The sequence below is a fragment of the Sparus aurata genome, chromosome 9, assembly GCF_900880675.1.
Source record: "Sparus aurata chromosome 9, fSpaAur1.1, whole genome shotgun sequence".
Classification (NCBI taxonomy): Eukaryota; Metazoa; Chordata; class Actinopteri; order Spariformes; family Sparidae; genus Sparus; species Sparus aurata.
This window is the reverse complement of record NC_044195.1, coordinates 28,802,955-28,826,938: the sequence shown is the minus strand read 5'-3', so window position 1 is coordinate 28,826,938 and position 23,984 is coordinate 28,802,955. Positions and strand designations below refer to the sequence as shown.

The 23,984-nt window shown below is 42.0% G+C and overlaps 1 protein-coding gene across 5 annotated transcripts in view; it reads left to right on the top strand.

Annotated features, from left to right (window-relative positions):
• Positions 1-16,941: 16,941 nt before the first annotated feature.
• Positions 16,942-23,984, top strand: part of hdac4 (histone deacetylase 4) — a 138,709-nt gene continuing 131,666 nt past the window's right edge. For 4 of the 5 annotated variants that reach the window (XM_030428139.1, XM_030428141.1, XM_030428138.1 and 1 more), the window contains exon 1: positions 16,942-17,089. The gene's annotated coding sequence lies outside the window, so the exon portion shown is untranslated. The remainder of the gene's footprint in view (positions 17,090-23,984) is intronic. The other variant, XM_030428142.1, reaches the window with a different exon arrangement.

The window sequence follows — 23,984 nt, the reverse complement described above, 5'->3', positions numbered from 1 at the left end:
TTTCCTCTTCTTCTTCTTATTCTTCTTTTTTTTCGCATACCTATTCTCCTTCTTCTTCATCCACTTTTCCCTCTTCATCCTCTTCTTCTTTTCCTTTGCCTTCTTTACATCTTTCTCTTCTTTTATTTCTTCGTCATCCGCTTTTCCCCCTTCGTCTTCATCTTCATCTTCTCCTTCTTCTTCGAAAAAGGAGAGAAAGAAGAACTTCTTCTTTTTCTTTTTCTTCTTCGCCCTCTTTTTCCTCTCCCTCTTCTTTTTCGTCATCTTCTGCATCATTTTCATCCTCTTTTTCCTCTTCTTCTTCTTTTTCTTCTTCTTTTTTTTCGCATACCTATTCTCCTTCTTCATCCCCTTTTCCCTCTTCATCTTCTTCTTCTTTTCCTTTGCCTTCTTCTACATCTTTCTCTTCTTTTATTTATTCGTCATCTGCTTTTCCCTCTTCGTCTTCATCAACATCTTCTCCTTCTTCTTCCTCTTCTTCTTCTTCGTCACCCCCTTTTCCTCTCCCTCTGCCTTTTCGTCATCTCCTGCATCGTCTTCGTCCTCTTTTTCCTCTTCGTCTCCTTTGTCGTGAACATTAATCTCACTGAAACGGCGCTTCATAAGTGATTGTATTTTATACCAAGTGTAACGATCTGTTTATTGACTTGTAATTAGACAAATGTCCTCGTTAAGACTTTGAGTTTATGTTACATAACACTATCTGACATTTCGACCGGTGGATGACTGTGCATGTCTGATAAGATCATTGCAAAGTCATCGTGCGCCTCCGCTCACAGAATGGGTCTGAACAATCTGGCAGGTTGGACTGTTTGAAAATCCTAATTAGGTCTGGCTGTCTGGTGTGCCACTGGTCTCCAGGAAACAATTAGCAGCAGCCCCGCCATGACAGGATGCAGTCGGCCATTCTACAGCTGGGCTCCCTCACCCTGCTGAGGATAACCTGCGCCGCTCGCTGCTCTCTCTGAAAAACAAACAAACAAAACAGCCAGGGACTTTCAGGATCATCAGGTACAAGAGCCATTTAATTAGCTCTATACTGCAGAAAACACTGTGTGCTCATTTGATTGCGTTTTGGCATCATAATTGTTGTAATTATGCGCTGTACTGTTAAAGTCATCATTATGAAAGTGTCTTGTGAAGTGTTATTTCTGGAAATTCTCTGTAAAAATCCATGTTAGTGTCCTCAGATGATGGAGGGAGGCAAGAGTTTGATACGCGAAACCTCCATGAGATCAGCAAATTGCCAATTTCCAGTCATAGATTATGTATCATACTCATAATAGAGGGACTTTTCTAAATACTGGTAAAAGTCAGATACACTTTAGTTGTTTAAGTGGTTACACAGTTACATTTTGAGAAATAAAAGGTTCTGCTCTTTGTTCTTTAAGACTAACTGTTAAGTGCAATTTGGGACTTTTATTTTAAATTGTTTACTTTCTTTTCGGCAGAGGCACTCAAGGACCCTCGTTTAAACTTCTTCCAGAGAAGTGAATGTCACTTAAAGAAACAAACTGAGGCAAACTAGGACTCATGTGTTTAATGTACCATGTTGAAGCGTCTTTCATTTCAGAGTTTCTTTGTAAGTTTAGGAAAACAATAGTATCCTTTGTTTGTTGACCTTTTGAGGAAGAAAAAAGCATCCAGGCTAACCCCATGTTTTACACCAGGACGCAAAGAACTGTGGGAAATTCCCTCAGACAAGGTCTACAAAAATTAGGGCTGGGCAACATCGTTATCGTGATATGGGACTGCATGTTGTCTTGTGTTGTATTTCATCTTGGTTTTAAAGGCTGCGTTACAGTAAAGCCTCTTCTGTTTGTTTTAATACATGGCTTTACCCACTTCTTCTTCTTTTCCACATTACTGATGATTATTGATCAGAATTCTCTGCGGGTTCGTATTTTATGAAAGTAATATACCAAGTAATATTACCAATAGTCATCTCTACAATACTGTTGCAATGATTTCAAAGCAGGGTCTATTTTGTCGGCCATTCCTTTTTACATTTATGAAGATTTCAAAATATCAAGGTATGTATCGCATATTGTGATATTATCTTAAAGCCTTATAGCCCAGGCCCGGCAAACAAGCAGACTCCAAAACAGTGTGCATGAAGGGCTCGAAAAATCTGTGAGAGAGCTCCGATGGACGTAACAATCTGATGGAGGGAAAGTCCAAAACCCTCACAGACCTTCCAGGAATGACTTCAAAGTCTGTGAAGTGAAGGGGGAGAACTGCTGCAGTAAACAATGCCGACATGGTCGTATAATCTGAGCGTAAAGGGTTTTAAGTGTTATAAGGCAGCTTTTGTCCACCTCTGTGAACATGTTTTGGTGTTGACAGTCAGCTGCTGAACGAGCCCCTGATGCTAACACATGAATGAAGCATCAGATGATGCAAGTGTGACTTCAGTGAAACACAATGCTCCATGTGAATCATTCTTGTTGAACGAATCGTGGCATGCAGGACACAGTTTACTTAATTTGTACCGCTTAATAATTATGTATATTAAATAAAAGTTGACTATGGATTTGAGTGCTATGTAAACATTGTCTCAGCACTTTCCCTCTGGATTTTTTTTGCACTTGCCACCCCATACCATTAAAAACCAACAACATTCAAGCTGGTGGTCTTTGTCACATGCCACCTCTCTCCCTCCTTCCTTCCTTCTAAGTCAGTAAAACCAAAGTGTAAAACATGGAAAAAGTGAAACTGGATTGGACAGAATTTGTATTATAGGGCTGCCAAATTGAATCCAAATGAGTCACTGGTTGACTCATATACCATTCACTACTGCCTCCACTCCTGCACCGGGGAGACAGAGTCAAACGTAGTTCAAAACTGAATGAATGCAGTGTTCAAGCATTGCAGTAGCCTAAATCTAATCACATGTGGAACACTGTTCTGCAGTGTCATTCCTGCTGTATAATGCGAATGTCACACTTGGATTGACAGAAATCTTTCTGCCAGAAAGCCTTTAGAAAAGTCAGGGGGGGGGGGTGAAGCATAGAGACCAACAAAGTGACAGAGTCCATACCAAGAGGAGGCTGTGGAGGATGAAGGGTTTAAAACAGAAGACTGTCACCTAGAAGACAAACGTCAATGTTGTTTTCCGTCACAGTTTGATCAGGTTTAGGCAACAAAACTACTCGGTTAGGTTAAGGTAAAGATAATAGTTTGGTTTAAAATAATCCCTGACGGCGCAGCATGTTAGATTTTCCAGTGTGAGAATGTGAGCACAGCCTCACCGTCGTTTCTTTAAGGAAACAGGAAGGTACATTTTTACTCAGATTAAGTGCTCCACCTTAACTCTCGTCTAAGTTACGGCACATTCGGAAATCGATACTTCTCGGCTGCCATGACGGCGGCTAGCGGAACAAGCTACTGCTAAGGTGAGTTGATCAAAAACGTTCTTTTTAGTAAACTCTGTGTACACAAACAGTGTTCACAATGCTCGTGTTCATGTGTAGAGACCCTGGTGATACTACGAGCAGGTTTCATGTTGTGTCGAGCCTTCTTCGTGTTTTAAAAACAGCGATTTTGATGCTATCGTAAAAGTGCACGTAGCACTCCCAGTGAAAATAAATGCTTCTTTCGTCATAATTATGCTTTTACACGAAGGTTTGACTGCATTTTGCAGAGAGTTTTGCTTTAATATTTTACCTCTAATACAATTGCCGTTACCTTACACAACTTCTTACTGGGGAAAATGATAACGTTATACTACCAAGTCACACTGGATGCTGCATTGTGCCATCTAGAGTCTTTTACATCGTGAAAGTAAGAATGACAAGCCACCAACTCTGTTTACAGTCAGTCTTCTTCCTAATTGTTGTCCTTGATCAAAAAACCAAACACACAATCAAACGTTTCAAGGGGCTCTACATTAAAAGTTCTATCAGGGAACAAAAAGAATGAATGAGCTTAAATTTCACCAGGGAACACAGTAATTATTAGCGACAGGAGCTCTGTGCCCGGGTGGATTTCACTGTTGACTGCAAAGCACGGTTAAATTCCCTGTAGGTGTTCACTGTTCGGCTCCTTTTGTGTACCGACGTGAACACAACATGGTTTACAGAGAGGCCGATGGATTAATGCGTCTTACATTTTTATAGTTTCATCTGTAAAAGCCGCTTTCAAGTGGCACCAACGGATTTTAAATATTACATAGTCCATAAATTCTGTCCGTTATTTATATTATCATTGTTGCGCTTATAAGACACATCTAATTACGGCCTTCCTTTCTCCCACGCTGTCCTCTGTCAAGTGCCGCTTGCATTGAGGTTGTGTTAGCCTAATGATATTTCTCCCTTTATGTGCAGGGGAGTGTAAAATGCCTATAGTTCTGTAACAATGTGTGCCCGCAGCCTCTTCTGTGATCAGCTGCGGAGGTGAATCAAGCAGGTCGAGTGGCTCTTATTTTCAAAGGTCACCTAAGACAATCAGGCGCTGATTTAGAGCCACAGAGTGAAGGGTTGCACCGCTGCGTGCTTGTGTGCAGGGAGATATCTTGACTTTTATGAAGGAGCTGCTGTCACAGTGAGAGAATGCTCACACTGGAGAGAAATATAGAGGAATGAGTGTTTACCCTAAATGTAACATTTAAGGATCCGTGGACCGTTTGTGCTCCAACACTTTGAGGTAACAGTAGTTATCTTTTTTCTGTCGTTTCTTAAATGGTGCAATCAGAGCTGCGTATTTGCAGGGTTATTTCTCACTCCCATGCTGGTGGAAAGTTGGAAGATTCCTCACCCACAAAATGTTTCTGGAGCTTCACAACAAAACAACATTACAGCACTTATAACTGAAGTAACCGGGGGCTTGTTTGATGACCATACAACCATCCAGGTTTACTCCCAGGATCAAGATTCAACAACACAACGACATTTAAACAAATTTCAGGTGCCCTGGACGGACCACTTCCTGTTTTCTCATGGGAAGTTTTAAAGAGAAGGGGATGAAAAATCTGCCATTTTTCAGTAAATCACAGGGGTCACAACACGTCAGTACCCATGAAGAGGCTGACAAACACGGGGCAGTGGTTTGCACAGACTCTCTGAGGGGTTGGGTAAAAAAAAAAAAATTAGTGAATGAAAAGTCATACTTTATGCCACAGATTTAGACAAGTTTATGCGGGAGCGCAAATCATTCTGCACTGAAATTATCTGATGTAAAATAGCCATTGCATGTAATTTATTTTGTTATTTTGATTCTTTAAATGTCACCAAAATGAAGAAATGCAGTCCTTGAATCTCACATTTTTTCCAGGGATAAGACCCCAAGTGTCCAAATCCCTCCTATTTTTAAGTTCTCAAGGCTGACAAGTATGATTATTACGTAAAACAGACCAAAATAAAGAAAATAAGAGATGGCTTCATACAGCTCGTCCAGCATAATTCATGTCTCCAGCAGCTCTGAGATTCAAAACTGATTTGAAACAAGAGTTATTTACATAATTTTTAAGCAGCTAAGCTAAAAGTGTTGGCACGCACCCCGTCGAAGGTGGGTGCACAGGTTTGAGACCTTGGGGCTCCCCTGAGACTTGGATTACATTGGAGAAACTTTACGGAGCCATTTTAGGTTTTAAAACAAATCACCGTCTACTTCAGTTGTTTAAGAGGACGCTTCAACACTGTTTTGCTTTGAAGCTCCAGAAATGTTTTGTGGACTACGAAACTTGACCCGTTTTTCCATCAACATGACGGTGAGGAGATAATGACTGAATCTTGATTTTCCTTTAAGGATCTTTAAACATATCTATTAATGGAACAGTGCAATCTAAAACAATTGCAAAACTCAAGAGTATTTCACACAAATACTAGCTTCTTCTGTTCTCTTTCAAACTATACATAAGTAAAGTAATGTAGAACAATCTGTATCGCCCATACTGTGAAAGCCCGCAACAAAGCCAGCACAATGTGACTCTTTATCCAGTGGGTTTAAGTGCACAGCCCCAGTTATGTAATAGATGATAATCCAATGTTACCATAGTAATGCTGCTCACAACTGGCGTGGAGATCACACTGTTGCTGAAAGTAGGAATCAAAGCTCCTTTTCCACCTCGCTGTCATTCCTCGAGCTCCCCTTCTGTGCACTAATGTGTCGGCGTCGTCGGTGGATTAGAGCCGCGCTCTGTTTATCGCACTGTCACAGGACTTTGACTCTGCTGGAGGTGTTCTCCACACCTCTTAGTGCCTTTTTGGATGTTTCCTGAGCGGCCCCGGAAAAACAAACCCCACGAAGCTTTGACATGCAAAGCGCTTGTCTCAGGTTCTGTGTAGGTAGTCAGACGTTGGGGGACTGGAAATTTTGCTGCAACAAAACAAGGGATTGTTTCGACTCCAGAAACACCTAATCCACTGAAATAACACATTTCATCTTGTGCTGAACTCTTAAGCCAAATCTAATGAAAAACACAAGATGAAGAGGGAAAAGTAAGAAACAGACTCTTCCGGCTTTTGCTGTAAATCTAGGGAAGGATTACCGCGCTTTATGGATGGGCTATGAAGGGAGCATCTGTGCGGCCAACAAAGCCAAACAGATGAAGCTGTCCAGTCAGTGATGTCTCATTATCACAGGGGTTGGCATTAGTCGTCTGGGGGATAGGATGTGACTTGGGATTTTGGTTGGGGGTACACTGGGAGATGATGGCTCAATTCAAGAGAAATACAATCAAATTCAAGAGTAGCAAAAGTTACTCATGGCTCGAATGAATCCAACCCATCTCACCAAGTGCATCTCAACGCAAAGAAACACAGACAAAGGAGGCTTGAATGTTAAGTCCCGTCATGTTGTACAGCAAGACCGTTGGTGTGGAGACAAATGTGAAGTAAGTAGGACTGCGTCTCCATGGTCGTGCCAACAGACTCTCATGAGGTGCGCTTCCAAAATCGAGATTGAAGGGGAAGACGGAGGATAAAAGACGGAGCGAGACGAGGCTCGCGGGGGAACGTACAGTGGGGAGATGGCGCATACGCAGGCAGACGTGATAACGGTCGTCTGAGGGATCGTCGGAGTCAGGAGACCCACAAGGGATCGCTGAAGCCACATACATCTGAACTGCTGCCACCGTGCCTGGCTTGGCTTAACAGGATTGGCTGGTGTGCTGTGGCTTGGATACCATTAATCCCTCTTATCCACTTACTGCACCTTAAACTGTGGAGGAAGGATTGTTGCTATCTCCTGTTGGTTATCCCTGCTTTAAACCTGCGGCGGAGCAGAGGGGAAAGCTTCATATTACATCCGAAACCACTTACGTGTGTTCGCATGGAGTTTTAAATTACATTCCACAGCTCGGGTCATTTGTGTTGCTTGATGTTTCTATTGTATTGCGTTGCACCTTTTTTTATATTGTATTCTGTTTTTTAAAAGCATTCCTGGTTTCTCTGTACCCACCAGCTGCTTTGTTATTTTCAGCACCCTTTGTATCCTTTGTCTGCTCTCAGATCAGGTCCTTTAAAACTTAACTTTGATTCATATATTCTCTCCTGGTTCATGTAGCTTAAGGGATTTGTATTTTGTACCGCTCATTTATGCACAAATATGCATACAGATACAGACGGAGCCTTCTGTCCATACTCTGCCCTCATTTCATCTGTATTTTGACATGTTTTCTGAAAGCTATACAGACCGACAGAGCAGTACCTCAGGTAGCCATAGGAGGCAGTGTAGCAGTGTGGACAATAATTCAAGTGAGACGCGACTACAGGACAAGAAGAAGAAGGTTTAAAAATGTGGGAACGTCTTATGTTGGTTACTGACAGACAAACCGTTGGGAGAAGTTTGGACGGAAATTAATTGTGAGTTGGACACTGGCAAAGGAAAAGTGGAGTTGTGCGCACAAGACCGATTTCAGCAGCGCCCTCTAGTGGCTGTACAGCTTAACATACAAGCATGGACGCCACTTTTACACCAAAACAAATGTGTATATGCAGGTTATTTTAAAACATGGATGAGCCACCTAAAAATAGGCGATGGTCAGCAGACGAGTCGGAGTTTGTGTCTTTTTTCAGGAGAAAATCATCCAAACTGACGACGTACCTCTTAAGAGTATTACTTTGGATCGTATCTTTAGGTCCTTGGTACACGAATTCCTCACTCACTGTTGATTATCTATTATCTTCTTTGATATGCTCAGGTGTTTATGACTCCCTGAGGGGAACTACCCACTCGGGAGCTCCCCTGGATCTACACACCTTCGATGGTTTTTTTCTGTTGGCATTCGCAACCGCCAATAGGAATCCTGAAGTGACGATAGCCCGCAGACTTTTTCAGTACAAGCTGTTGTTTGTTTTTTGGGCCGTCTGTTGTTTGCACAGCTGACAGGGTTGTAAAAATGGCGGTCGCTGGCGCCGGCTCATGAGATTGCCCTATCAGCGTACACTTGTGTCGCTCAAAGTTCCTCTGGTGTATGGAGGGTACCGTTCACAGTTCTTGCAGTGCGGGTAGAATACAATGCCTCGTGTTTTAATTTAGATCGTTAGATCTAAATCGGTCTGCAATCATGCAGATCTTGCGCACTGTGGCCCCCATCTAATATCAGGAAATCTTACCTCTCACCATCTTTGATAAAATCGCTTGCGTCTGAAAGAAAGTTGTCTCCCTGCTGGACCAGAGGGCCAAATCAATGAGCTGAGCGACAGAAAGGACTAAAACCCTGGGCCTAAATTAAGTTAGCTGGATGCACAAACACACGCCCTGTTAGCCTTTTCCCTTCTTTTGTGGGTGGCTGAAATCTTCAAAATTAAATAAGATAATGGAAAAGAGGAACATTATTAGATTATTCCAGAAGGGTTACAAGAAAAGCCCTGTTCTCTCCCAGCAGTTCATCACATAACCAGCAGCAAGTTTCCCCCGTTTATCGTATGTGCCGCATTCGCATGTCCTGGCATCTACTCTCCGCTGCTCCGTCCCACTTCGAATTGCATTAACCTGCAGCGTGCGAATGTGCCAACGTTAGCTTATCTCCTAAAAGATAATGCTGTGCTCTCTGGAGAATGCTCAGCTATCTCGGGTTTTGGAGGAATTGATCTTCCCGTCATAACGAGCAGGAAATCCATCCACTGCTGTCAAAGCAATATTACGATGAAGGAATACAGTGTGTGTGTTTCTTTTTTCCTGCAGATCTTGGACGACTTTAGAGCTCAAACAGAATTACCAGTCGTTTTGGAAGAAAAGCAGCTAGATTTGATGAAGCAGGTGTTTTGAAAGGCCTGTATTGGCATTTCTGGTGGGTTGTTTGCAGCGTTTGGGCGTACAAGCTGCTTCTGTTAGCACAGAGGAATTAGTTGTGGCTTATTAGTATTTTGATGCAAAGAAGACAAAATGCATATTGTTTTTTTTTACTGGCAAAAACTTAAAATAAACACACCGGCTTTTACTGCATTTATGATATCCTGGTCCATCTGCTGAGGATTTCAGATCCGTCTCTGAGGTCTGCAGTCTTTACTCTTTAAGTAGACTTTGGTTCTAAACCTAAACATGTGAAGGATCCCTCTCCACAGGTAGGATCCAGGTGAAACACTGGGGTACATTAACCTGATAGGTAGCATCGCACTTGTTCCCTCGACAAAAAGCCAATGGGATTCTTCAATTGGATGAACACCAATTAAATAATTTTTGAGGCATAAATGAAAAAGGAAACATGATGTTGATTGTCCACGACAACCTCTGTAGCCTCCTTTAGCCACCTTTTAGCTACCACCATTTTTAGAATGTATGTGCTTCATAATTTGAACACTTACGGAAGTATTCTTAGGTCTTAACATGAACATTTCTCAAGCCTGAGTTAACCACAGAAATTATGTCAGGCACTGAACCGAAAACCCACCGTAAAAAACACATTAACTTTGAGTTGAGGGAAGCCGAAGTGCAAAAATGCTCACCGATTTCCAGGTTTTGTGAGTCTTTCCTGCGGCACTAAGGTGAACTCATGGATGACGGACTTCCTAGAATGCACTGTGGATGGATCCAGTGATCTAAAATACATTACATAATTTAGACATTTTTGAGTTATTTGTGAAAGTTGCTTATCTGGAATATTTAGTTCTGTCCCCCTCACTCTGCAGTGGCTTTACATTAACAAGTGTGTATGTTCACATTGTAGCCCAGAAATATGAACTTTAACGTTGTACAGTCATAAAAGCCTGAAGCCAAAACCTGACAGAAGGGCCAATCAATTTGAATGACAAAGTGGATTATCTCACATTATTTCCATGCGACACTCTCCCTTCACTATTAACCGTGCAGCAGCTAAGTCGACAGGCGACTGACAACTTGGACCAAATCCATCCTGCTCCAGAACTTCATCAGAGACACAAAACCTTTTTTTTTTTGTTGGCAGTATTGCAATTGACAGTGAATAAATGCTACTGTGGAGACTCACTCAGGTTCCTGTTGACATCACTCAGCTGAACTTAAACAAAATGTCACAGTAGACAGCGTAGCTGCAGGGTCTCTACCAACGACAGCATTCAGGCTTGTCACAGCATTTGGGTTTGTCTTTTGTCTTCAATTCCAGTGAGCTAAACTTTCCAATAGGAGTTTCTTTTTTTCTAACGACGGGTGTCACCACTGCTGACAAAGCTGACAAGACGAGTTTCAGCACAGGTGAGACAAAACTATAAAGAAGAAGAAAAAAAAAAACCAGTTGCTTTTGTCACTTCGTCAAATGTTGTCATTTTGACACTTTAATAAGTGCTTGGTTAAAAAACTTCCACAGAGGTGTTGAAGTGATATGAGGTTTCCCCTGAGACTTTCTGCAGACATTCAAATGTTATTAACAGTTTTACACCAAAATTAGCACGTAGAAGCAGGTTAAACCTTTAAAATAACTCCTTTTTTTATTGCCAATAGATTTCTTTGCCTTTTGGTCTTTTTTTCTGTGTGACACGTTCTTCATCACGTATGCACCAGAAAATCAGGGGACATGTAAAAGCAACAGATCATACAACTCATCAAACTTCATTCAGAGGACGTTAAGAGTCTTAATCAATAACAGTCTGCATCAGCTGATAATGAAAGTAGCAACGGAGTGAGACATCTGTCTTCTTCGTCGTACCGTGTTAGGGCCTGTATCCACATAGCATTTTTTTGAGAGGGCAGACAAGCTCAGGAGCACTGTGATGAAGCTTTTTTTGCACTCAGAGAAAAAAATGCAGCACGTGCTTCTTGTCTCTACGGCAACAATATCCTGACCTTTGTGGTTTACTGTCCATGTGTTTATTGTCAGCCATCAGGCAACAGAGCAAGGAGGCTGTGGGTGCATGACATTCTTAGTAGGAGACAGAAATACGGTGAACATTATCGTCTAGGCAGGAAAAAGAAAATGAAGGACAGTCGCTGTCTGAAAAATTGAGTTGTAATTGTAAATTGAGAATTTTTGGACTAAAAGTGTGCCGAGCAGCTGCACAAAAAGGTGCAGCGCTTCGGAAAAAGGATGCTGGGCCGAATTTCTAAATCATCGTCTTTCAATGATCCAAAAAAGACGTGAACATATCCCTCAATACTTGCTGAAGTGCCGCTAAAATACACTATTTCTACATCATGCAACCTGAATCTCACACAATGTGACGGACGCAGCATAAAAATTCCACTTATAGAAATGATTCCAGTAATTATCCAACACAAAATCAATTTTAAAAACTGCCCTTGAGAAAAAAATTAATATCCGTGAGCCTGACTGAGTCTGTCAGGTAGAATGAGTCATTGGAGCAAATCAAAGAAATACACTACTTATTAAGTTCTTCTCGTCCACCTCTGGCCGGGTCCGGTTCGATCTCTGTACAAATAAAGGCAAGGATCTTTATTTGAAACACATTAGTAGCATTAGATATACGCAGTGTCCTCCAGCAGCACCGGGTGATGGACAAGAAGATGGTCCTAATAAAATCTTCTGTGAGTGCTGGCGGTGTATTATATTGAATGTTATGGCATCGTGTGCGAGCTGTATCTGCTTCCATTAGATAAACTCTGGATGCATCCACATTTCACACTGCTGCCACGGGCGAGTTACAGAGGATGCTCATTATGTTGTCAGTGGTATCCTTTTAGAGGAGAGTGCGGCCCGGGTTGAGTCGTCCCATCTATGTTCACATCAGCTTCCTTCACTTGCGCGTGTGGACAGGCCCATTTGAGAGGATACTTATTATGCTGTCAGTGTTTTCTTTAGAGAGCGGCTCGGCTGGGTTGAGTTGTTCTTTTCAGATGAGCCCCCGCTCTTTAAAGCGGGGGTGCCTGTGTTTACATAATCCCGGTCGCACTGCTTCTGCTGCTTCGTGTGTGGCGCCGTCAGGTGGACTTTGAAGTCCGGCGTGAACTTGTTCGTCAGTGGCGCCGGATCACTGGGTATGAGCTCGTACCGCACACTGCTGGGTGACAGTTCACACATTTCTTGGTCTTTCTGTGCATGTTTCTATGTCTCTGTATGTGCTCTACAGGCTGTACATCTTTTACGGGGAGGACGGATTCAAAGGTTCGTCTTTGATCATGAAGAGAGAGAAAAAAAAATCCATCTTTATCAACCTCCTGTCCGATCCCTGTAATCAGCACCACACAGCCTGTCTGGGTAATAAGTAGATGAGATAGTGTTTCAAAGGGACGAAGACAGGATTCACAACCTAATTTTGCTGTTTCATCCACCTAATTAAAACTGTTTTCCCACGGAGCATTGTTTGTGTTTTTACTGATATTGTGACGTCTGCCAGTGATGTCTTCGCTTCTTGCCTGAGCCTAAACATATGTGTTCCTACTCCCATGCTGACAACTGTTTATTAAAAGTTGTGGGAGATGTGACTTGATAATAAACGGCTTTCTTCAGGGACAGATCGACAGATTTTGTTGGAGACCTATTACGCTTTTCCCCCCCTTTCTGTCAGTGTGTTATTTGTGTTCCTGTGCATGTGAAAGGTCTTGAAAGTAAAAAAAAAAAAAAAAAAAAAAAGGTCCACACCAACAGGAGCTCCCCTCTCCCACAGAAAACACTGCTCCTGAAACGCCTCGTCAGTAGTCCAGTCTTAAATTCTGTGACTTTGTGACATCACACTACGTCATGACGTCTCATGTTTACTTAACCTCTGATGTTTGGCTGCTGTTGTCAGTACCGTGTTGGCTCAGGCGTGTGTGAGCTGACCAATCAGAGCAGACTGGGCATTTGGGAGGAGGGGCCTTAAAGAGACAGTAGCTAGAAGTGTTTTTCAGACAGACGGGGGATACAGAGCTGCAGCACTGAGCAGAATGAGGAAACTAATGTGCATACAGGGGAAAAAAAGATAAATTACTGATATTAAGATCAAATCTTTTCATCACATTATCTTCATTGGTGCTCACCATTTGGGATCATGCTCATAATTTAGAATATTTAGACCTCACAGAGCATTTCTGTGACAAAGATGCATCATGTTCACCTGACAAAAAGGAAATCTGGTGGCAAACTGTATTCACTTTCATTTAGCATCACATAACGAGCCTGAGCCTGTTAATGGGGCTGTGAGGAAGGTTTGCCTTCATCAAAGTGTTTAACAGCAGAGAAAAACGCTTAAATGTTGTTTTTTCAACTCTCTTTTACAACTGTTTTTATGACTTTTTCTGAAATTACCCTGACATTAGAAAAAAGAAAATATTGCCTTTATTCATATTTCCATGGAAGCTGTACACCACCTGGGTACAAAGATTGCCTTTGGGTCATTTTTGACCCAGCAGTTAAAATTACAGTCACAGAGTCAGTTACAGACTACAAAACACACACACACACAAACACACACACACACATACACACACACACACACACACACACAAACACACACACACACACATACTGCTGATCTCAGACAGAATTAAAACCTTTTTGTGCAGGTTTTTCCATCACCTTTCGACAGCCCCATACACAACTTTCAAAGATCGAAGTTGAAACTGTTTCACACGCGACCATGTTCACTAACACTTCTACAGTCAATTACTGCTGATATTTTTTCAAATCTCCAGCAAGGTGCATTTGAGAAGTTTTTCGTCAAAAAAACTGCAAGATAACATGGTCCTCATCACCAGATGACAACCAGGGCAGGATGTGAATGTGAAGACAACTGGAGGGTTAACGTACAGTAAATGTGACTCTCATCTGGTTGCCTGTTGCTATAATTTCCGGGGGAACATCAGATTATACATCAGAGAGAGGGGAAAGAAATCGACTTAACGCGAATAAAACTTTGAATACTTTACCTCTTCTGTGAACATTTCTATCTGACTCACATCCGAGAGATTTTCATCAGATTGTTTAACAAAGAATGAAACTACTCCCATGACCCTACATGACTTCATGACGTCATTAAAACCACTTGTTTTGCTCTGAGAGGGCGCGTGCGGCAGAAATTACACGCTGTGTGTTTGAGTTTCTCTTAGCATGGGAGGATTTGGAGAGTTTTGTGTTTGTGAGAGACCAAAGTGAGCTGAGTGAAGAAAAAACAAAGGCAGTCAACAGCACTGGCAGGTAGATAGCACCAGGCTTCAGTCTATTGTAAGTATTACACCTCCGGTTGTGTTGCAGTTTTGGAGCTTCTCTTTTAAAGCAAAGCATCCGACTTTCATTTCAATCAGAATGTTTACACTGCTTATGAGCTGTTATAAACCACTTTTTTTAATGACATCAGATTTTAGGGGAGGGCTGTCTTCCAGGAGGCGAACATCACCTTCTTAACCAACAGTGACACCATTAGCAAACATGTTGGGAGGATACAAGTCTCGCTTTTCTCAACTGGAAAATCTCCTCCTGGCACGCCGTACGTCTCTCCACCAAAGTATTAAAACAACTGCTGAATGCGACAGGTTGACACATGTTCTCTGCAGTTGCGGAAAGTCAGTCTTGAAAAGGTTGCCTGGAAATAGAAGAAGGCGAGGCCGACTGAGGCTGGAGCAAATAACAATACTCACAGACGGAGTGCAGTGAACTTTACAGATTCGACGGTGAAAGAAGCTCCTCGAGGATTGTCAGGCTGAGACCGTCGATTTTTATTGAATTTATCCTGCAGATTAATTTAAATGCAATGAAAACATATATTCTCAACCAGATCTATAATAATTAATATAGCAGAACATGATCACACGAGCTCTTTTGACCAAGTTGTGACGGATTTGATTATCTAATGCTACAGATTTCTGTATTTTTGCCTTCGTCTGTGCTAATTTTAAATGGGTGGAGCTCAGCTGGATAAAGATGATGTCATGTACCTGTGTTCACCAAACATAATTTACCAACGTGTGAATTTTAAGACATTTGTGGAGTTTGTTTACTTATGTTGCATTCAATGTCCATCTGAGGACTCAATCACCCTCAACAATAACCAACGTTCTATTTGCAGCAGATGGTTATTTAGTCAAACCTGATATTACCAATTAAATTTCCAAATTGTTCCTCTTAGCACTAATATTGGTCTTTATTAGCGATGAAGAATCCACAGTCACGGAGTTCTTTGACACTTTGGTTTCTTTTAACCAGGAAGGAGACATTTTAGCTGTCAGAAACTCTTGTTAACTACAACTTGTAATTACAACTTGGAGGCTGACGTGAACGTCTTCCCTGACTTGGCTGCTTGTAATTACAGTCTGACTGATGTGACATAAACACAGGATTTTGCTGCCAGAGAGATATCACTGTCAATCAAATCTGATCAAACCGCAGACAGACAGTGCCGATAAACAGATAAGCCAAGATTCGGACTGAAAATACTGAAGATTTTAAAGTCCCCTTGCGGTCAAACATACGTTTTTCTTCTTGTTCCTACACGTGAATGTTTGAGCTCCACTATGTAAAATGATGTACATGCAGAGTTTGAGCACCAGAAGGCTGTTTTCTCAGTTATTGCTGGAAGTTTAAATGTTCTCTGCGCTCACCGAAAACCTGATTTTGAGAGGCGGGACTAGGAGCATAATTTGTGACATCACAAAACATTTGGAAGTAAGATGTGGAAACGTGAACCCTCTGTTGCACATGCACTGAGGATACATTTCATAGCTAAACAGGATGACTTTTGAAATGAAAAAAATTGCATATTTATACAGTAGATTGAAGAGCTTTTATGAGGGAGAAAGGATAGGTGCTGTTTAGAGGATTTTAATGTGGTAATTCCATCTTTTCCCCCACAAAAATCATGTCAGACACTCATCAGAGAAGTTTTATTCATCCCTTAAAGGAACAGTACACCCGGAAATTAAATTTCTTTACTGACTTTCTTGTGATTTATTTTGTCATTTTGGTCACAGGCGTCCTTTTCACATTCTTGGATTTCATGATTATGCAAGGTGGCGTCGTACACATGATTATACTTCATGTCCATGTTGCGCACCTGTGCATCTGCTCGTGTAAATATGTTGGAGTTTTATTATTCTAATACAAACCATTATGCATTATGCTCCTTGTTACGGCTGTATGTGTCTTTGCTGTTTGTCCCTCCTCCCCTGCTGTCCTTCATGCCTCTAATCTAGGGATTTTGTACTGTTGTCTTGACTGTTCGTGTCTCACTTTAGTGTCTTGGCTGTTTACTTGCCTTTATGTAAATACATCTTGTGGATTCAGTTTTTAAAGGTGTTGTTTCGTGCTGATGCTGGAGTGCTGTTCACCCCATAGGGTCGCCTAGGGCTGGGCGATAACATCCCTTTAGAATTTAAGATACCGTGATGAGATAAGGAGACAGAAACGTGAGGAAGAATTCACTACAAAGTCATAACAGAGCATCAGGTGATAACACATGGCTGGTTAGAAATATAGTAATTCCCATGAAACAAGATAAAAATGTGTAGACAGAATGCTGGATCGGATCCAGTGGATCTCCTCTGGGCTCAGTGCGACCTCACCGACAGACTTCTCTCCACTCTCACATCATTTTCCTCCTCGCTGTCAGTCATCTCGTCCCGCAGGCCCCGCCCCCTACGGAAATACAGGAGGTTTGACACGTGATTAAAGACTATGGCGGAGCTGTTGGCTCAGTGATTTCTCTTACAGTACCGACGGGTCCTAAAACCCTTGCCCCTGTGGATGCTCCTCGACATTTGGGAGAACAGCCAAGCCACTTGCGCCTCAAAACGGTGCTCGACTCAGGTAGCGTGTCTTTTTTTTCTGTCTTTGTCACGTAAAAAAAACACACACATACACACAGGTCAGACAGTCTGCTGTTCGGGTTGGTGGACTCCAGAAAAAAAAAAAAAATCTGGTATCTGGTGGTGGCTCCGTGCGCTTTTTCCTGCTCGGAGTCAAGCTGAGCTGCTGTTAATCTGCCATGCGTGACTTTTTTTTTCTTTCTTTTTTCTCCTTCCTGCGAGTTCGCGTCGTGTTTTCAGAGTTTTTTTTTTTTTTAGGGGAAGACAGTGGAAGCGTTGCGCAAGAAGAGACAGTGTCGCTCGGAGTGGATTAAAAACTGTCCGTGTTGTGCAACATTGTTCCTCCGCCGCCTCAGCTGCTCGGTGTAGGTTTGACTTTTCACTCTCGCTGCTCGATACTTTGTCTCTGAACTCTTCCGACACACGCTGTCATGTCGGAAAAAGCGGCTTTTACGCGCGGCGGGCGCTTAAAACTGTCACTTTCCAAACTTTCCACTTTCACTTTGTGTTGTTTTTGTGCGTTGTTTCGCTCGCAGCACAGCGCCATACGTTCACACAACTGTTTCCAAAGAGCTCCCAGATGTTCAGGTCGTGTGTTTACCAGTTAAATGTACGTCACGCGTCCAGAGGCGCTGGTCCTGCTCCAGGCTTGTCCTCGGCGACACGTTAAAGTGTGTGTGGAGGTTTGGAGCCCGGGTTGAACCGCCGCGGTCACAGTTTTGGGTGTAAACTTTGTGTCCTCCTGAAATGTAAACACAAGAGAGCAGCAGCAGGACGAGGCTGGAGCTGGACTGCAGCTCAGGAGCTTCACATTCTCCTCAGTCAACCAACACTAATGACAGTAAATTTGATTTGTTTTGCACCTCTTATTGTTTTAGGAGGCTTTTAGACATTCAAGTTAAAACAGGGGTCTGAAACTCAAATTATATTGGGGCCGTTGCAGCGTTCAAGCACTACGAGAAAGAAAATATTTCAGAGACTTTAGTTTCTTGCTAATGTTGTAGTTTTTATCAAATTAAATACATTTGTACTTTTCTTTCTTGACACCTGGCAGCTTTTCTGCTCACATTTTCTTTATATTTAACAGTTTTTTTACAGTGCAAATGAACACCGATTACATTATGCTGCCACCTCCGTTTAATTTCTAATATTAATGAGTTAGTAATACAAACTCAGAAAAATCGATCTAGTCTGTAACTGAATAAACAATATGTTCTCGGAGTAAAATAAGGTCACCGGAACTCTTTATGAAGCTAGGCAGGTGGCAGGGTCCGCCACATATAAACAAAGTAAAACAGTATGAAGCTGTGTTTGTCCTTCCAGTGTTATTCTGCCATGAGAACAGTTTGTTGATCCGGTTTTTGTCGGCGTCAATAAATCGGTCGCCGAAGATCTTTCTCCTCTGATTGAAAATGCCCTTTTCCAAAACTGCGTAATGTGACGTGCGAAACCTTTTTTATTTATGTAAGATTTTGCCGTGTGATTTCCATCCAGGCAACAATAAATCAGCTCTATTTATATCTGCACACTCGACTTGATTAACGAGCAGACTCCAGTAACTGTTTATATCACAGCTGCAGGTTCATGAAACATCTACGAGAGCAAGAAAATAGCAAACTACTTGCGTTTTCATCTTCCAGACAAATGCAGAGCACATCTATATCTATATATATATATACACACTACTTATATTTTTGATCTACACCTGGTCTGATGTGAACTGAAAGCATGTGGGGAAAAACCGTGAAACATGTTGGTTTATTTTAAGATCCCTGTAATAAGATTTATGGGTAATAAGGCCTTTACAAGTCATCATACGATGCTTATTAACAATAATAACTTTAAATAGGTGTTAATAATGGCCTAATAATCACATTTAGTCAGATTTAAGGCATTTATAAGCACCTATCAGAAGTTTGTTAATACTTTATATACTTTATTTTTTACTTTACTATTATATCTGCATAATTGTAAGGAGCCTGGAGTCTGAGCCACATGTCTTGTAATCTTTAAAATAATCTGTGGATCCAGCAAATTAATCGATTATCAGATCCGTGCGATTCATTTTCTTGTGATCGTCTCATTGTTGCAGCTCTAGAATAAAACTTTTACAGAACTGAGACTGCGTTTTTTTAAAATAGGATTTAGCTTCTCTGGGTTAATGTGATCCAGATTTAACAAGTCTAAGTATAGTGGTTTTGGAACTGGTCCCATGTGGTCTGAATGGGGACTAATAAAGGTCCTTTTAAATAATTGGATCCATGTTTTGACGTTTTGGCGTGTTGACAGCCGTAAACGTGGGACTTTTTTAAGCTAGACCTGCTCTATTGTTGTCTGGCTGTAGATGAATCGAAGTGAGTTTTGAACATCGAGGCTTTAAACCAAGACGTCTGACACCCTGCTGCAGCCGTAGGTGCTGCAAAATGGATAATCTGTCCCTCAATGCTGTCATTTAACTTTCCTCTGGAAGCTGTGAATATTAGAAGCCGACTCCAGCAGGGCCGTGTCTGTGCTCAGAGGAGACTTCTTCAACCCTCCACTGGCGGAAACTATTCCCTCAGCATTACAAGCTCTGGAGGGCTGCTGGTGCTCGCTCATAAACTCCAGGCCCCACAGGAACAAGGTCACTACAGCCCACTAAAACAGAAACTGTGCTCAGACTGCTCCTCATGAAGGACGACCGCTGAGAGCAGAGCCCTGATTGGAGCAGAAGCAAAGCAGAACTTCCAAGTGTCACAATATTTAGCAGTATTACCTCAGTGAGATTGATGCGCTGATATTTTAAAGCGGATCTGTTCCCCTTCATTGCTTTGCGGAACTTCTGTGTACAATATGTCACACTTAGTTAAATATGTGCGGCTCCCGTCACCTTTATTTACTCTGTTGTGTCTCAAAATATTAAATTCTCTTAATCTCACTTGATGACAGAGTTAAAGTTGTTTCTAAAGCAGAAATCTATAACTTTAATATCAGTTTCGGTTGTTCAGTTTAGTGGCGTTATTTCCGCTGCAGGGTTTAGTTTGGGGGATGTTTGGTTGGGGTGGATCGAAGAGCCCGGTTCCGACGGCCCTGTAGGGTTGGACCAAGTTGGCTTCCCTTATTTTGCTCCTTTTTTTCTGGCCTATTAGTTTGTAGTTAGTTGGGATGCCTTGGGGTTAATTAAGTTTAACTTTTGATTGATGGTCAGGGTCTGTCTGCTGAAATAAAATTCTCTTGACTGGTGTTAGACCTCTTTGGGCCACAAGCTTTCTGTGGGGATCGAAACATCCATAACTGTAGATGACATGGACTCGGCCAGAATTTGACAAATGTGTCAACCTTCTACTGAGTTTAAATATATACCACAAAGATGGAAAGTGCCAACGTTGTTAATGTGTCGGTGTAATCTCTGAGTAATGTCCAGAATTTGAAGGTCAAAAATCGTCTGAGTTCGGTAAAAGAGAGAAACCTGTATTCAGATGCAAGGTTAGATTTCTCTGCTGGTGAGGAAAGTTGGTTTCCAAAAATTTAACCTCTCTTGACATTTTGTTTAGTTGCAAACTCGCAGATTTTATGTTTCCCAGCTGAAACTACGGGTGGATATCCGATCACCTCTTGCTGGCGCAGAGTTGTATTATGAGACAGGACAGTCCGGTGCCAGGAGGTTTCCAACTAACTTAAGTGGACATCTCCGCAACACGGCACATCAACATCTCTGACATATCGTCGTCACTTTCCAACTCCAGCATTATTCACACTCTGTTGATAATGTTGGTTTATTGTTCTGAATGTTTGAAACTTTCTGGACACATCTTACAAGCAAACGCTGCCAGATGAAATGACTTATTAAGAGCGTCAGGGAGGACGTATTTGGCAAGCTGCTGTAGGCACAAAAGACACATGTAACAGACGTGTATGTTTATATTATAAGATTAAAAGACTTGCTCACAAATGGATGTATATCAAAGACTATTGTTCTGTTCTTTGGAATATGTTAACCAGTGATGACAGGCGGGAAATGTGCTTGAGACAGAGGTCCCAGCTGTAGTTGATCAGCTGTTGTTGCGGTTACACCACAACACTGGAACTAATCACAGCGGACTGGATTCAAACTGACCGTCAACTTTTGTTTTTCATTACTGAGGAAACTCTTTTTAAAGCCAACCTTCAAGTCTGCAAATTTTGAGCGTTTGACATGCAAAAAGCTACAACAGAGAAAAACTGATCCTCATCCAGAGATGCTGGAGTTTTTTTTTTCACGTAGAACAGAATTTGACGCCGTAGGAAGAACATAAATGTACCATCACGGCATAAAAGTTTTAATTCTTCTCCCTCCCTGATTCCCTTTCGGCCTTTTATCCATTTGAATACAGTGCAAAGACAAGATATTTATAAGTATACAATCGCACACACAGCGAGAAGAGCCCGCAGCTACCCAGCATTTCTTAGAATGTGGTTGTAGAAGATTTCCTACCTGCCGGATGAGGAGATAATAATTGGGTTTTAAAGAGTGTAATAATGTTTTGCTTCACTGAAGAGATATGAAGGAGATTAAGATAAAGGCTAGAACTCTTGTTCTTTGCTCGCCCTCAAGTTTGCCTCTTGTAATCTTATTAATAAGCTCATTTAGCTCGCTTCCATTGTGCTTTGTCGGGGCCCAGGCGTGACTTTCCAACTTCCTCCCAACATTTAGCACAAGCTGGCACTGGGAACGCTCGCTTGTTGTGGATATTTTGTAGATGTTGTCACGCTAGTGGATACTAATGGGGTCTATTAATGCCACTGTTGTGCTCGGGGACAAATAAGGTGACAGGACCCAGTAAGGCGCAGACACATTCACACAGCAGGAATTTGTAAGCTGCTTGGCAGGGTCTTCCCCTCAGCCACTGTGATTCAGCATATTATTGTATCTTTGTTCTCGTTCCGCGTTCATTTGTTTGTCTCTCTCCATTACACGCAACGTTTGGGAAGCAATTTAGAAACAGTTTGAATAAAAAGTGGGTCGTTATTTCACCACAGCCTTTTAGCGAGCAATCTATTGGCTGCCAGTGATCTAAACCAACCAAAACGTTTGACATTGACGTTGAACTTTATTGTATTTAGCAATTTCCGATACTTATACCAATATCGGATATGCCTCCGATACAGTACATGAGGTATCAACGAGTGCACGAGTCGATGCATTTATTTATTAGAAACCAGAGTCGTAAATCTTCACGACTCACCTGTAAACAGTTCAGATGCTCAGTGAATCTCGAAGGATCTCACTGTACGGCGTTGTTCATTTTCTGTGTGACTGTCACAGTCATGCTCCGTTCACTATCGCCATCTTCAGTTTCAACATGGCTGCTCGATTTATTCTACTCCTTTCCTGCATTTCTCTCCATAACAGGTCCCATTTGGAGCAACGTTTGTGTTGATTTTGACCCTTTGACTTTCCCTTTACTCCCATCACAGTTTGAGCTTAGCCCTCACTAGCCATGGGTGACGTATGCACCCCCAAACGTACAAGAATGTGCAGCGAGGTGAGACAGAAATATCCGAATCGGTATCAGGGAAAGAAAAATTGGTACCTTTTAGTCACTTCACATATTTTCCATAGATTAGGCTTACTGTTGGGCAACTTAATAAAAGAAAGGCGTTGGGGTATTGGCCAGGGAGGCAGTAAAAAGAGGAAGATTCAAAGCAGTAAAAGGGACACAGAGCTTCTAATGGGCAGCTATACAGACGCTCTCAGCCTCAACTGATGTGATTTGAGGCTTGATGAATCCTTGTGTTGATCTTTTTGGTCATCCAATGAGTTCATGGCTGTGATAATCATTTTCCCAGATCCAGCCCCTTATACCCCGTTGTGCCTCACAACTCCAATAATAAACCCGTTTTAGCTCCTTTGTGCTTTGTCAGGGCCATGTCCTGACGTCGAACCCGTCGTATCTCCCCAAACTCAGTTAGCACGTGTTTGAGGGGTTGGCAGTTGGAGAAGACGTCGTTGTTTGTGGACATGTTGTGGATGTCACGCTAATGGTTTCTAATTGAGTCTAATAATGGCACTGTACTGTGGGTACGAGCTTGGTGACAGGAGCCTGTGGTGCACAGGCACACTCAACCAGCAGGACTGTGCAAACTGGCCCACCACTCAACCCAATCAGAGGCCGCAATGATACCCTGACATCTTAGGTTTAAATCACACATCTAAATCCCACAAGTTGACAGTTTTTCATGATTCCGTTTCTTTCACAGATTTAACGCTGAAAGTAAAGTTTTCTTCGACTGTGTATGTGCAATGTGTAAGCGCTTCATGAAACTAAAAAAGAGCCCCTGCTTTTACCTCATGTCTGTTGTTGTGTAGTCTGAATGTAGGCTGTGGTTGTAAAATGCTGTGAAAGCAGAACAAGTTTTGAGTCGGCAAACATCTGCAGAAACACCCGTACCATGCCGTCGCTAGCTAACTAATGAAGCTTAAATGTGTGCCGCTGAAAGTTGAAGATCGATTGACCTTCATATAAGAATACAAACAAATATTTATTTTTGGCTCATATTGCTTAACCTAAATAATAGAAAGGCTCTCTTTGCACTTTTCTACCAAGGCCTCAGGATGAGCGTGAGGCTTTGCACGCAACTTTTGTTGTGGCAAAACCGTGTAATTACAACGTCATGTGATGCGCTGGTGCCCAAAAAGACTTTTTCCGTAAGCTTATATTTTAAAAGAAGTGGCAGTGGATACAATGGTTTTTGAGCGTCACAACCCCAACGCAAAATGACTTGTAAAATTAATTTGATTTGACTCATTAACCATCAAAATTTGAGCCACTAAGTCAGTTTGGAAAGTTTTGCAACAAATAAATCATTTTTTTTCCATTTAAGTGAGCTGGGCGCTAATCGGATCTGGTAGTGTGGCCGCGCCATGGGCCCATCAA